This window comes from Suncus etruscus, chromosome X, assembly GCF_024139225.1.
Source record: "Suncus etruscus isolate mSunEtr1 chromosome X, mSunEtr1.pri.cur, whole genome shotgun sequence".
Classification (NCBI taxonomy): Eukaryota; Metazoa; Chordata; class Mammalia; order Eulipotyphla; family Soricidae; genus Suncus; species Suncus etruscus.
In genome coordinates, this window is record NC_064868.1 from 73,084,529 (window position 1) to 73,098,346 (window position 13,818).

The 13,818-nt window shown below is 39.3% G+C and overlaps 1 non-coding gene across 1 annotated transcript; it reads left to right on the top strand.

Annotated features, from left to right (window-relative positions):
* Positions 1–12,889: 12,889 nt before the first annotated feature.
* On the top strand, positions 12,890–12,996 carry LOC126000126 (U6 spliceosomal RNA). The gene has a single exon (XR_007492491.1). It is a non-coding gene; the product is annotated as a U6 spliceosomal RNA (small nuclear RNA).
* Positions 12,997–13,818: the final 822 nt, after the last annotated feature.

Genomic DNA, 13,818 nt, shown 5'->3' on the forward strand with positions numbered 1-13,818 from the left:
GCTGGAGAAATGACAAAAGAGTCTCTATATTTGACTTTGAATGCTGAAGCTATTCAGATATTCAGAAAAAATATGCTATATCTGGGGCTAGAGCGGTGGTTCAAGTGGTAGGGCATTTGCCTTGCGCTAGCCTAGGATGGGCCGCGGTTCTATCTCCTGGCGTCCCATATGGTCCCCCAAGCTAGGAGCGATTTCTGAGCACATTGCCAGGAGTAACCCCTAAGCGTCATTGGGTGTGACCCAAAAAGAAAACAAAAGTAAAAGAAACTGCCATATCTGAAACTCCCAGCAACAAACTGAAACTCCAAGCCTACTTAACTAGAACCTGCATGTTCCTTCACTCTGGCCTTGGAAATGGAAACATATTACCATAATCTGGGCCTTCCAGAACTCAAAGGTTATTTGCTCCTTTCCCAGTTTCGATGTCTCCTCTTCTGAGGGGCATTTATTTCCAGATACCAAATTTAAAGCAGCATCGTTCATTTTGCTTATCATCTGATTTCAAATTGTTTTTCTTCCAGTACACTTATATTCCCTGGCAGTGTTTCTAATTGTTTAATGTTCTTATCTCCCAACTAGAATGAGAAAGAGCTTTATTTTCTGTCCTTTGACACCTAGATATGTTCCTGGCATGTAAGCAAGTTTCTAGTAGTATTGAATTTATTGTTTTCAGATGCTCACAAGCCCAGGAATGGACATTTTCATGACCTTCAACTTACTGGAGTGGATAGGAGACCCCAGAACCCTAGGGAACTCTGTAGCTCATGAGTGAAGAGAGGATGCCTGACACAACAATGTAGAAGCAGGTCTGTACTGAACTCCAAATCTTTCTACTCCTTCAGTGTTCCCACCACACTCTACAGAGTTAGCTTGATCCTTCTCACAGACTCCCATGGGTCCCTGTTTGCCATATGAACCCAGATCCAGAACATTCTCTACCATCCTGATAAAAACTCTGAGGGAAGGGAAGGCTTAATTCTGAATTAAGTCTGCCTCAATATTATAGAAGAAACTGTCATGCAACAATTTTTATGTGTACAACTCAGCAGTGTTCAATATATTCACATCTTAAGGACTGGAAGATAGTATAGCTGGAAGGGCACTGCCTTGCATGTACCCATCCTGGCTTAAATCTCTGGCATCTCATATGGTCTCTGAGCCCCAGTAGATTCTTTGTTCAGAACAAGGAATAAACTCTGATCATCAGAGTGTGTGCAAAAAACCCTAAAAATACTTTTAAAAGTTGGTACAACTAATCTCTTAAATATAACATTTGCAATTTTGAAATGAAATTCACCAAACACATTAGCACTCTCCTACACAAGACCTTGAAAACCACCCATATACTTTGATTATATGATTTTGACTGCATTAATTACTTCAAATATGTAGAATGATGTATTATTTGTATTTGTGTGACTGGATTATTCTACAATTTGTAGTTTTCAAAATTCATTCATATTTTCTACAGAATTTCTTTAGAAGAATTGAATACTCCTTTGTACAATGTTGATTACATAAAGTTCCATGACAAACTAAAAGATGCCACCAAATTGAAACAATACAAGACCCCAGCCTAGATCACCTCACACAAAGATGAACAATTCAACTCTAGGAAAGATCAGGCATCCTCTTAAGAAACCACAGCAACATAATGGAACAACAACAACAACAACAACAACAAAAACCAAAGATTAAATGAACAAGAAGAAAAGACAGCTTTTGGTTTTTTTTCAGTCTACACCTAGTTGTGTTTGGATCTTACTTCTGGCTCTGTGCTCAAAGATAATGCCTGGGTCATTGGTATGCAAAGCAAGTGCTGTACTCCTTTCCAGCCCCAGTTCATTTTGCTTGCAACATTGCATTCCTCAATTGACCCCTTAGCTTCTTGTTCAAAAGACCCTCAGGGGAGGGAGCGATAGCACAGCAGTAGGGCATTTGCCTTGCACTCGGCTAACACAGGATGGACCCTGGTTCAATTCGTAGCATCCCTTATGATCCCCTGAGCCTTTCAGGAGCGATTTCTGAGCCAAAGCCAGAATTAATCCCTGAGTGCCACCTGGAGTGAGTCCCTCCCCCCCCAAAAAAAGAGTCTCTTCCCAGGAAAGGAAGAAGATAAAAGTAAGGTATTAAATTTCAGAACCCTACAAAAACACAAAAAGAGTTTCACATACTATACAACAATAAAGTAATTATTTTATGATATCTTCTAATCTTCCAGTCTACTTTTACTCCAAAATGAAGGGGTGGAACATCCAAGGACATACTTTGCAGGGGTCTCAAACTCGAGGCCCCCAGGCCGTTTGCAGCCCTCCATACATTTTGTGGCCCTGCCCTAGAGGAATCTCTTTTTGTTTTGTTTTGCTTTAGTTGTTTGGGTCACACACCCCCAATATTTAAGGCTTACTACTGACTTTGTACTCAAGGATCACCCAACTTTGCCTCCTGCAGCCCCCAGGTAAATTGAGTTTGAGACCCCTGGCATATAGAGAAGACAACCAAAATGCTAGTCCAAAAGGTCAGGTGGACATCGCCTTTAATGCATCAGCTCTGCCTATTTCATCTGTTAGGTTGTTTCTTTTGATTTCTATGTTTTCTTGTTTTTATTTTCTTTTTTCTTTCTTTCTTTCTTCCTTTTTTTTTTTTTTTTTTGGTGTTTGGGCCACATCTGGTGATGCTCAGGGGTTACTCCTGGCTATGCACTCAGAAATTGCTCCTGGCTTAGGTGACCATATGGGACGCTGGGGGATTGAACTGAGGTCTCTCCTAGATCAGCTGCTTGCAAGGCAAAAATGCCCTACCTCTGCGCCATCGCTCCAGCTCCAGACTGATTCTAAATAAACTATGGTTGTGTATTAGGAATGAATTATGAAAAATTATCTTTATGTGTACATATATAATTATTTAAGTACTTTGGTTACCAAATTGTTCATGGTTGAGTTTCAGTCACAGAATGTACACCACCCTTCACCAGGGCACATTTCCCTCCACAATGTCCCCAGTTTCTCTCCCATTCACCCTCCCCACCGAGTTCTGGGGCAGGCATTTACCTCCACTCTTTTTTGACACTGTGGTTTGCACTATTGTTAATGAAAGGGTACCAAGCATGTCACTATCCCTTTCAGCCTTAGTTCTTGTCCAGAGTGATCAGTTATAATAATATATATAATATATATATAACATATATATAACAATAATAGTGATATATATAACAATAATAGTGAACTATTATTGTTCACTACTCTAACTGCAGCTAATTGTCTTTTCTAGTGTTCAATGAAACCTGCAAGATCCTGCTTTGGTATCAGATCACCAGAAAAAATCTATCCAACATGCTAAAAAAGGAAACCCTATTGCAGAGATGGTAGGGTTATAAACTGATACAACCACCAATGTCAAGCAACATGTATATTCCTTTCAAAAATAAGAAAACAGCTACAAAATCAGACAGTTTCACACCTGAGAATATGTCCTAAGGAAATGAAAACAGTATCAGGATGCAATTTAGCTGCAAAGTATTTACCTTGCATATGAAAGGACCTGAGTTTTGTCTCCACTACTGAGAAAATAAATGTGATCCCAATTTCATTGCAGCATTCACCAGTAGCCAAGTAGCCAAGAAACAAAACCTGAGTCCATCGGAAATTTTACAGATATAAAGATGTGATGTATCAATGCCATGGGCCAAGAAAATAGAAAAAATATAAACAAATGGGACCACATGAAAAAAAGAAGCTTCTGCATTGCAAAGAAAATAAATGACCAGAATAAAAAAGACAACCCATAGACTGAGAGAAAAGGTTTACCCAGAATTTATTTGTCAAAGCATTAATTTCTAAGATATTAAAAGTACTGATAAATCATAGCAAGAAATAAACCATCACCCCATAAAAATACGAATATGAGATTAACAGAAAGTCAAAGATGAGGTACAGGTGGTCAAAAGGTATGTGAAAAATGTTCTTTATCACTAATGCATCAAGACAATAAAAACACACCAATGTGTTTCTTATCTCACACCAACATGACTGACACACATCACAACAAATTTAAACAAGTGTTGTAGAATATATAGGGAAAGGGGAATCCTCTTTCACTGCTGGTGGGAATGTTGACGAGCTCAACATTTTAGGGAATCAACATGGAACTTTATCACAAAAAAAGGAATTGAGCTTTGATATAACCCAGCAATCCTAATGTGGGCATCAAACTTAAGGAGGAAAACATCTACTCATAAAAGTCAGTTGCTCTTCTATATTTATTGCACCACTATTCATAATAAACTAAATCTGAAAAAAACCTAAATGTCCCAGAACAGATGGCTATATCAGACGACCAATGCTTCGTATGATCTATACACATAATAGTCAACTCCTCAGCTATAAGAAAAAATAAAGTTATGTGATTTGTCTCCACGTGGATGGAACTAGAGACTATCATGCTGAGTTCAATTAGCCAGAGGGAAAGAGGCCTACACAGAATGATCTCTCCAATATATAGTATATAATATCCACTTGGGGGAAGTATTTTAGCATATGAAGCTACAAACCAAAATTTCACACTGGATTGTATTCTAAATTTCTAATTATGTCCAAATGAGTTAAAGACAAAAATTCTAACAATATAAATATGATATAGGTTAATGAGGGCTGGACAATGAATTGTCAATGCAACATGTAGGATAGCATATTAATATCCTCTGGGTTTTATGTCTTCTCATTCACTATATACTCTATTAGAGGAGGATTTAGAAGGTTTGTCTTTGGGCCAGGAATACCAGAGCATGGGAGCCCTTGGGCACAAAGAGTGGGGTAGTGCAGTTAAGGCAGAGAAGGAACCACCAGAGAAGGTATCCAACCCGAGTCTGCCACATGCAAGGCAAGTGCCTGCCTCACTGTACTATCACTAGACCAACAGGCACATGTTTAAGTTTGGACATTGTAATGTGGGTCTAGTGCTTTCAATTTTGTTGACTCTATGATTCAGATACATAGAGTTCTTCAGCAAGAACCATGCTTCCTGGCCCTGTTATCTTCAAACTGCCCCTTCTTTCCTTTCCCCACCAGTTTCTTTTCTTCCCTATCCTCAGTTCTAAGGTGCAGGTAGTATGGTGATTGAGGTATCTCTTCCTTTGATGCTTTGATTTCCTTTGTCCTCTTATTCTATACACTAAAGATATGTGAATAATTATCTTATGACTCAGCAATTCCACTTCTTGGCATATATCCTCAGAATAAAAATTCATTCAAAAGGACATATGCAGACCATTATTCATTGCAACTCAAAGCACTAAGCTAGGCTATAAAGTCTACATGTGTGCCCAACAACAGATGAGCAAATAATTAAGAATTGATTTTATGGGGGATGGTGTGGTGGTGCAAGCTAGCCTAGGGAGGAGAGCGGTTCAATTCCCCCGGGGTCCCATATGGTCTCCCATGCAAGGAGCCATATCTGAGCACAGAGCCATGAGTAACCCCTGAGCTTCATCGGGTGTGACATCCCAAATAATAAATTGATTTTATGGGGACAGAGAAATAGCACAGTGGTTGGGCATTTGCCTTGCATGTGGCTGGCCTGGGAGGGACCGGTTTCGATTCAGGCATCCTATATGGTCCCCCAGCCTGCCAGGGGAAATTTCTGAGTGCAGAGTCAGGAGTAACCCCTGAACACTTCTGGATTTGGCCCAAGAACCAATCAATCAATAAAGGTTAAAAAAAGAATGATTTTATGTTTATAAAATCCTTGTATACCTAAGTGATGATATATTTTATTTAAAATGACTGCAGGAGCCTGAGTGATAGCAAAGCCATAGAGAGTTTGCCTTGCATGCAGCTGACTGAGGACAAACCTGGGTTTGATCCCTGGTGTTCCATATTGTCCCAGAGCCAGAAGTGATTTCTGAGCACATAGCTAGGAGTAATCCTTGAGAGTCACTGTGTATGCCTCCCCAAAGTCTACAAATAGTTAATAGAAATTACTTAAGTGTGTACTATATATATTTCATCTAATATCCTATATTAATTCAAAGGCTCTCATAGTACAGTCAAGTTGTATTAGCAGGATTCCTTTTCTCTTGTGGTTGGACAACGTTCCACTGTATTGTTTAAAAAGGGAATACTTGGGGACCAGAGTGATAAATCAGCAGGTAGTGAGTTTGCCTTGCACAAAGCAGAACCAAGTTAAATCTCAGGCACCCCATATGGTCCCTCAGAACCTTCCCGAATAATTCTTGAGTACCAAGCCATGAGGAAGCCCTGAGTTTGGTTTTGGCCCCAAACCAAAATAGATAAATAAATAAATAAATAAATAAATAAATAAATAAATAATACATAAATAGGAATATTTGGAGCTCCAGAGAAATCGTACAGCAGCTAGGGTTCTTATCTTGAATTCAGTTGAGCCAGATTCAATCCCTGGCACCCTATGAGGTACCCTTAGCCAAAAAGTAATAATTCCTGAGTGCAGAGCCAGGTGTAATCCCTGAGACCTGCTGCGTGTGGCCCCTAAACCATAACCAAAACGGAATGCTTTCTGAGAAATGCATCAGTAGCCAATTTAGTCACTGTGTAAAAGTTATCAATTAGGGGCCACAGCGGTGGCTCAAGCGGTAAGGCATTTGCCTCGCATGCGCTAACTTAGGACGAACTGCGGTTCGATCCCCCAGCATCCCATATGTTCCACCAAGCCAGGAGCGATTCCAGAGCACATAGCCAGGTATAACCCCTGAGCGTCACCAGGTGTGGAACAAAAACAAACAAACAAAAAGCTATAGATTATTGTACAGAGAAACCTAGGTTAGAGATCCCAGAAGTTTGGGGCCGGAGCAATAGCACAGCGACAGGGTGTTTGCTAAGAACCCCAGACGGACAGGGCTTCAATCCCCGGCATCCCATATGGTCCCCCGAGCCTTCCAGGAGCAATTTCTGAGCACAGAGCCAGGAGTAACCCCTGAGCGCCACTGGGTGTCGCCAAAGAACAAAAAACAAACAAACAAACAAAAAAAAAAAACCAATAAGATATAGAAGTCTAGATTATATGAGATAGCCTGCTGGGACCACTGTCAAATTACAGTTTGCTATTGACTTGAACATCACTAATAAACATTATTTTAATTACATATGTGTATGCTTATTTAATAACTTCCTTATTCATTTTTTCATGTGTTCCTTTCATGTCTTGATTATATTAAATGAAACTGCAATAACCGTGGGGTTACATGTTTTATTTATTTATTTTTTTTACTTTTCTTTAAACTTCCACTTACAAAGTTGCTTGTAATCGTTGTTTCTGGGCATTCAGTGATTCCGCACCAATACCACTACCAGTGTAACTTTCCCTCCATCATTGTCCCCAGTTTCCCACCCATCCCTCAAGCCCTTAGAAGGTAGAAAGTAATATTTTTATATTGCTTATTAAATCAAAAAGGCTAATGGAATCATCAAAAATTATTTTACATGTATTTGGATAATTAACCAGAGGTGAAATTTCTGGATTACATGGCATTTATCTACCTACCTACCCACCTACATACCTACCTACCTACCTACCTACCTATTTATATATCTATCTGTTTTATATTGTTTTGAAGCCACACCTGGTGACGCTCAGGGGTTCCTCCTGGCTCTGTGCTCAGAAATTGCTCCTGACTAGGGGGACCATATGGAATGCTGGGGATTGAATCCAGATCCTCCCTGGGTCAACTGCATGCAAGTCAAGTTCCCTACAGCTGTGCTATAGCACCCGATGGTGCTCATGGGTTACTCCTGGCTCTGTGCTCAGAAATTGCGCAGGTATTTTAAATTTAGAAGTCATGTTTGCTCTTTGAGCCTGTGTTCATCCTTGAACATATGTCTTGTTTTTGGTCTCTTTTTCTTTGCTCACTTATTTCTATGCTGGAGAAGCCTTTGTTTTCTCTTGAACACATATTTTCTGTTTTTAACTCCTTCACATCTTTCTAAGCAAACTTTTCCCAGTAAAAATTACTTTGCTTTACTAATTTTTAAATAAATAAATTTAGAAATCAAATCTTCTAAAATAGCTTCTTAGTAAATTTTGCTACTATTTAATAAACAGTAAGAAATTCATTTGACCAAAGAGAGAGAGTAGTAAAATGCCTTCTCTGGAAGCTGAAGAGAAGAGGGTGTCAGGGAGCATGGAAGGGAAACTGGGGACATTGGTGGCAGGAAATGTACACTGGTGAAGGTTTTGTATATTGTATGACTGTATCTCAATCATGAACAACTTTATCTATAAAAATTTGTCATGAATAAGCTTGTAACCATGATGTTTAGAAAATTTAAGAAGAAAGAAATTGTGGTCAAAAAAAGAAATCTATGTTAACTTCTCTAACTGAGGTATGGATAAAAATAAAACTATTAAGTCAGAAAAAATATGGGTTCTTATTCCTAATAGATAAGATCTTGATTTATGCATAATACTTCCCTTTATTTAGAGTGCCTATGCAAAAGGGTATGGTGACATGAATTGCTGATGAATTTGGAAGTAAGAATGATAGTCTGCATAATCTCTGTGGCCTGGTTTTGACTTGAGTTTTATCTCAGGCAAGATTCTTCTTGTAGGTTTTCATACCAAGCAGGACCAAAACAGGTGAGGTTGGAGAGAAAAAGAGAGAAGAAATAAATTATATGTGTAGATATATAGAGATAGATAATTGAAGAAGTAAATAAAAATACATTTAAAGGCATTAAAGAAAAATGCAGTTTATGAGGCTGACTTACTATTGGGAATAAACAGCCTAAGAGGTATTACTAGAGAGGTATTAAACACATAAAGGAAAGATAGGTTTCCCCATGGAGTCTTTTGAAATATTCTTGTGGTGGGTGGAGTCTGGGGCCTTTTTTCATCACACATTGTGTCTTGTTGAGTTTGAGAAACTGTTTATAACCATGAGGGATGTGTCCTTGGACTGGGGTCCTTCTGGGGCTGAGTAAGTGGCATGCAACAGTCCATGATTAGGAGGGTAAGAAGAAGGGCCATGAAACATGAATAAGTAAGTGTGTTTGTTGTAATTTCTTGCCAAGGCATGTGACATGGAGCTGGGGGGTGTTCGTTCGGTTTGGGAGCTTGGTGGTGGTTTATTGGAGCAGGAGGTTGGTTCCGGTACCTGCTGGCTTAATAACTGAGGGTAAAGAGAGTTAAATAAGGAAGGATAATGGATCAGGATTGGGGGAATGAGAGGCTAGAGGGATTTCTGAAGGGGGAACATGAGTAGTGTATAAGAGGGTGTATATACAATTTAGTCATGGCTTGGCAATCAGAGAGGAGTACACTGTCTACAAACTCATGCCCATATAAGGACCGATGTTAGTGTTCTATTCTTAGGTTTCTGTTGGAGGCCTGACCCTCATAAGCTGGGTCTGAGCTCTTAAGACATGATTGAGTTAAGAAAAGCTAAATAATTGATTAATATATGGCTTAGGAGAGAAAGGAGAGGAAAACAAAAGATGAGAGAAGAGAAAAGAAGAATAAGTAAATACGGTGCAGTGGATTTAATTGATGAAGAAAAATAAAGGACAGAGGGAAAAAGAAGTAAGGGGAAGAAGAGAGAAAAGTGAAAGAAAGAAAGAAAGAAAGAAAGAAAGAAAGAAAGAAAGAAAGAAAGAAAGAAAGAAAGAAAGAAAGAAAGAAAGAAAGAAAGAAAGAAAGAAAGAAAGAAAGAAAGAAAGAAAGAAAGAAAGAAAGAAAGAAAGAAGAAAGAGAAAGAAAGAAAGAAAGAAAGAAAGAAAGAGAAAGAAAGAAAGAAAGAAAGAAAGAAAGAAAGAAAGAAAGAAGAAAGAGAAAGAAAGAAAGAAAGAAAGAAAGAAAGAGAAAGAAAGAAAGAAAGAAAGAAAGAAAGAAAGAAAGAAAGAAAGAAAGAAAGAAAGAAAGAAAGAGAGAGAGAGAGAGAGAGGGAGGGAGGGAGGGAGGGAGGGAGGGAGGAAGGAAGGAAGGAAGGAAGGAAGGAAGGAAGGAAGGAAGGAAGGAAGGAAGGAAGGAAGAAGATGGGGTCGGAGAGATAGCATGGAGGTAAGGTGTTTGCCTTTCTTGCAGGAGGTCATCAGTTCGAATCCCGGCGTCCCATATGGTCCCCCATGCCTGCCAGGAGCAATTTCTGAGCTGGAGCCAGGAATAATCCCTGAGCACTGCCAGGTGTGACTCAAAAACCACAAAAAAAGAAAAAAGAAAAGAAAGAAAGAAAAAGAAAAAACAGAGAAGAAAAAAGAAGGATGTAGTGATTTGCCAAAATGCATTTGATCAGTGAGTCCTTAGCATAGGCCTGTGGTGCGCCATTGAAGTTTCAATGGTCTGAATGATCATATGCTTTGAGGTCTAATGGGCAGGCGGAAGGGGTCCTGAGGGTGGAAAGGCCTTCCAAGACCAGTTCTCGCTTCCAATGTTTTTAAAGTATAACATTCATACTGGTGTGAGATTATATCTCATTTCTGTTTTTATTTAAAGCAATTGATTTAAAAATAGAAGCATTATCAATACTTTACAGAACATCAGAATGGTGTTTGGATCCTGTATAAGTATAAGTATAAGTATAAATATAAGTATAAATATATATATATATGACTAGACCACAAATTTTCCTTTGCAGAATATTATACAAATTTCGAAGTAGTCTTGACATTTCTTTTTTGGTTTTTGGGTCACACCCGGCAGTGGTCAGGGGTTACTCCTGGCTCTACGCTCAGAAATCACTTCTGAAGGCTCTGGAGACTATGTGGGATGCCGGGATTTGAACCACCGACCTTCTGCATGCAAGGCAAATGCCTTACCTCCATGCTATTCACACCAGGTACAGGAGCATCCATCCTGCAAACAGAACCTTGGATAAACATGTTAAATAAAAATCATTAAATATTATAACTTGGCAGGAGAATGTATTGCACAGGTAATTTTCTAAGGCAAATATTACATGGGAAACAAATCATATTTTGAAAGGCTAAAGAATTGGTACAGGGGTTAGAATGCATGCCTTTCATGAAACTAATCCTGCTACAACTCCTGGGACCTCAGGACCCTCCAAGCACCTATAGATGTTTCTGTGAAAATTGCCAGCACAAGAGTTCTTGAGCAACATCATATCCTAGAGTCTAAGCATTCAACTATTTGGCTGGTTGTCTAAGAATCTTAGGGAACTGCCCAGGTCTCCTGAGTACCACTTTGGAGGAACCCTCCCCCTCTCTAAAGCATATTTGAAAATAGGAATGATGAACATCTTTGCATAAAAGTCAGAGAGTAAGGTTATAGCATATTGTTTGTGGTATGAAAAATATTCAAGAATAAAATAATTGTGAGTTTGATATGCCTACTTGGGTTTTTCCATGATACAGGTTAATCATGCACCTTTCAGGTTAGGGTAAACTCAAGACCTCACTCATACAGATCGTACACTGAGCCAAATACTCTGTTCCTACTATGTCATTTCTATGTTTGGGGCCATATCTGGCAGTGCTCAAGATTATTCACCCACTACTCATCACATAAAGGACTAATATCCAAAATTTACAAGGTACTGACAGAACTATACAAGAAAAAAACTACTAACCCCATCAAAAAAGGGGAGAAGAAATGAACAGACACTTTGAAAAAGAAGAAAGGCAAATGGCCAAAAGGCACATGAAAAGATGCTCAACATCACTAATTGTCAGGGAGATGCAAATCAAAACTACTATGAAGTACCACGTCACGCCACTGAGATTGGCACACATCACAAAAACGGAAAACAAGCAGTGCTGGCGGGGATGTGGAGAGAAAGGAACTCTTTTTCACTGCTGGTGTAAATGCTGTCTAGTCCAACCTCTATGGAAAGCAATATGGAGATTCCTTCACAAACTGGAAATTGAGCTTCCATACGATCCAGCTATATCACTCCTAGGAATATACCAGAGAAACACAAAAATGCAATACAAAAAATCCCTTCCTTACACCTATATTCATTGCAGCACTATTTACAATAGCCAGACTCTGGAAACAACCAAGATGCCCTTCAACAGATGAATGGCAAAGAAACTGTGGTACATATACACAATGGAATAATATGCAGCCGTCAGGAGAGATGAAGTCATGAAATTTTCCTATACATGGATGTACATGGAATCTATTATGCTGAGTGAAGTAAGTCAGAGGGATATAGAAAGACACAGAATGGTTTCACTCATCTATGGGCTTTAAGAAAAATGAAAGACATTTTTAACAGTATCTCAGAGACAAGAGAGATGAGGGCTGGTAGGTGTAGCTCATGACATGAAGCTCATCACATAGAGTGATGAGTGCAGTTGGAGAGATGACTACACTGAAAACTATAATAACAATGTGAATGAATGAGGGAAGTAGAAAGCCTGTCTTGATTACAGGTGTGGGGGGGTGGGGAGGAGGGAGATCTGGGAAATCGGTGGTGGGAATGTTGCACTGGTGAAGGGGGGTGTTCTTTACATGACTGTAATCATACAACTATAATTATATTTGTAATCACAGTGTTTAAATAAAGATAATTATAAAAAAAGATTTTCTCTTGGCTCTACCCACAGAAATAGCTCTTGGCAGGGTTGAGGGACTCTATGTGGTGCTTGGGATGAAACCTGGGTTGGATATATGAGTAAAGCCGACACCTAACCATTTGTACCATCTCTCTTGCCCCTTATATTATTTTTAAAATATATATCTTCAACAACTTTGGTGCTCTAGACAAAAATGTCCATTATAGGGGGCTTGAGTGATAGCCTTTCATTAGTCTTTCATGAGGTTGGACCTGAGTTTGATCCCCAGCATCCTGTATGGCCCCTCAAGAATTGAAGGAGTAATTCCTGAGTACAGAACCAGGAGTAACCCCTGAGCATTTCAGGATGTACCTCTAAAAAAACCACCAAAAATAACCATTATAGTGCTCGCTTCGGCAGCACATATACTAAAATTGGAACGATACAGAGAAGATTAGCATGGCCCCTGCGCAAGGATGACACGCAAATTCGTGAAGCGTTCCATATTTAAAAAAAAAAATAACCATTATATACTTTTAAAAAAAGCTTTATAAGGAAAACACATTTTCTCTCTGCCTTAGGCTCCAGTATAACAGGCCTGTCATTGAATGAGGCAATGGGATTACGATCACAACTTCTAGGTATGGCAATGTCCAGAAATATATATAAAAGGGGGCCGGAGAGATAGCACATCTGTAGGCATTTGCCTTAGATGCAGAAGGACGGTGGTTCGAATCCCAGCATCCCATATTGTCCCCGGAGCCTGCCAGGAGCGATTTCTGAGCATAGAGCCAGGAGTAATCCCTGAGCGCTGCCGGGTGTGACCCAAAAAAGGGGGGGATATAAATGGAATTGGTAATGGGGAACTGCATTGACCAATCTCTTTCTAGATAGCATCAATGTCAACAACAGTTAGGATTATTCCTCACTTACTGATCCTATGTTCTTTCTGCCTCCCCAGTTGTGAAAAATTTTATCCTGTATGAACAGAGTTCTAAAGTTTGTACCTCATTAGGGATCATTGCTCCAGGTAGGATCAGAATCCTCTGAAGGACAACTCAAGTATCTGGGGTGGTATTTAGGCTTCAATCTCTTTAACTGTGGTTTAACAAAAGCTGAAATTTACCATGTTAACAATTTCTTATCAGACCAGCCTCTAATACTAAATATATTCATACTGTTCTGTAACCAAATTCCACACTTGTTTTATATTGCTAAACTAAAACTCCTGTATCGATATTTGTGGGGGGGTTAACCCATTTGACTCTCAGGGGTTACTCATGGTATGAGCTCAGAAATCGCACCTGCCTTGGCGGGACCTTATGGGACACCT